Below are 2,182 nucleotides of genomic sequence, written 5' to 3'. Positions count from 1 at the left end.
CCTCAGCTCAAATCAGATAGCTTTGCAGTGCCCCTGTTCTCTGCTGGGAATTCTGCTGCTCAGTGTAGAGAAGGACAGGTACACTGACTTTTGGCTCATACAGGTAGGTGCCTGCTGTGGTGTTGCTGGCAGTTTGGGTCAGTTGGACCTCAGACCCCTGGGAGAGTATTTAGGTTCCAGTGGTGGTGGACTAGTTTAGGTAATATCCAGTTTCCAGGCGCCTGGATGACCTCCTTGAGTCCTGGGGGAACTAGACTGACATTAGGCTGGCAAACTTGCCCTCCAGCCTCCCTGGGTTAGTGTTATCTGTGATAGTGAGGGGTGGGGTGATCTCCTACTCCAGAAAAATGCTCGCAGGTGAGGGGTGGATGCACTGTGAGCCTGGGATAGGAGGGGCACACTCTTCTTGACAAGACTGGCAGAGGCAGGCAGCTGTGGCATGTACATGCCATTCATACCTCCCTCTCTTGGAAGTGACAGTGGTTTCATCCTTCAGGGGCACAAAAGCACCCAGATTCCCAGCTCCTACACTGACCCAGGTGTAGCAGAGGTGGTGAAGGGAGCTCAATCTATGGTGTACAGGGCTACTAGACTGGCTGTGGCTGAAATGCTCTGGTTGGGGAGGTGTGGTTGTGCCAGGGTCTTGCTCCAAGAAGGATAGGTTCCTCTCAGAAGGGACAGGCAGCTTGAGGAGAGGACTGCTAACCTCATTCTTCCTTGGGAGTTAGTAGTTATTGTCCTTGGGGGAATCACAAAAGCACTTGCTGTAGTTTTTTAGAGGGAAGAGAGTGAGCCCTAAGCTCTGTGGAATTCTGGGTGATGATAGTGAGCACAGAATCTTGAGTGTGATAGGTGAGCAAGATCTATTTTATTTCCGATGTATCTGAAGGAGTTATTTAATGGATTTTAGAGACATTAAAAAAACTATTTAAGAACAACTGAAACTGAACCCACTTACAGAAAAACGACTATATAGACTTTCCAAAAAAGTTACCTTGAACATAAGTAATGCAACAACTATGAGTACTATGTAATGGGGTCCATGTACTAATTTCTAATCCTCTTTCCCTTAAACTATGGCTAGAATCCTTGACCACAGAGATTTTCTCCAAGGGCATGTTCTCTCTTGTCATCCAGCCTGGACTTCCTTTTCTTCCTTTTTCCTGTGTTCTGCTGAGAATAAATTGCTATTCTTGTTCCACACCATTTTTGTCTTTTGCTAGTATACAAGGGAAGCAGAGTTTTCATATCAGAATGCTGAGTCTCAGTCTCTCCTTACATACTTGTTTGAAATTTATTTTAAATATTGTTAAATGATTCTAAAATACGCTAAGTACCAAATACTTATTATTGGGGAAATGCTTCTTTCTCTTGTTTTGAGAGTCTTTGCTGCATGCCTAGGCCTGCATCTGTGTGCTGCAGCTTCATCAGTTTGCTCTGTATTACATACTGCCTTTTTCCTGAAATGATCCTGATTGGAGTCTGAGCTGAAAAGTGATCCCTTTGGGGGATGAATCAGGGAACCATGACAATGACTATGTAACCTCACTAAACATCTATTCTCTTTGCAGATTAGAGGGTCTAACTGTTGAATTACTTCGTGTCCAATATACAGTGTCTGGTATACATTCTTTGAAGTTTTCAGGTTTCTGAAAATGTTGCCCATAGAAGTTTTTAAGTCAGTTTTCCTTTTGGATGTGTCTTTTTGATTTTTATAAAGTAGTCTTTAAAATCCTTCAAGGAGGGGAAGTCAGTAGGATAGGAAATGAATACTTATTGCATCTAATTTTGTGATATTGGAAAGCAATTGTTGAGTTAGGCAATAGGCTGGTAATCTTTTTCTTCCTCGAGGTCTCTTCACTGTCCTAAACCCATTGAACCAATTCTCACTGACATGTTTTTTGCTTATACCATCCCCTCTGCTTGAATGCTTTAAACTCTCCTTTCTACTACCTGCATCTCATCCGTGTTTCAAGCTCTTATTTCATTATCTTTAAGAAGTCTTCTCTAACCGCAGCTGTTCCATTCTTGCATGACTTGCCCTCTTTTGAACTCCTAGAGCATTATCTGTACAAAACTGGCAAATAGATGTCATTGCATATGGCTATTCTGACAGACTGGTAGTGGCTATCAGGTATATTATGTTGAACAGATATTAAAATAAAGCTCTATCCAGGCTCTT

The sequence above is a fragment of the Propithecus coquereli genome, unplaced genomic scaffold, assembly GCF_000956105.1.
Source record: "Propithecus coquereli isolate 6110/MARCELLA unplaced genomic scaffold, Pcoq_1.0 Scaffold1, whole genome shotgun sequence".
In the NCBI taxonomy this organism is placed as follows: Eukaryota; Metazoa; Chordata; class Mammalia; order Primates; family Indriidae; genus Propithecus; species Propithecus coquereli.
The sequence above is the reverse complement of the archived record's forward strand: the minus strand, read 5'-3'. Positions refer to the sequence as shown.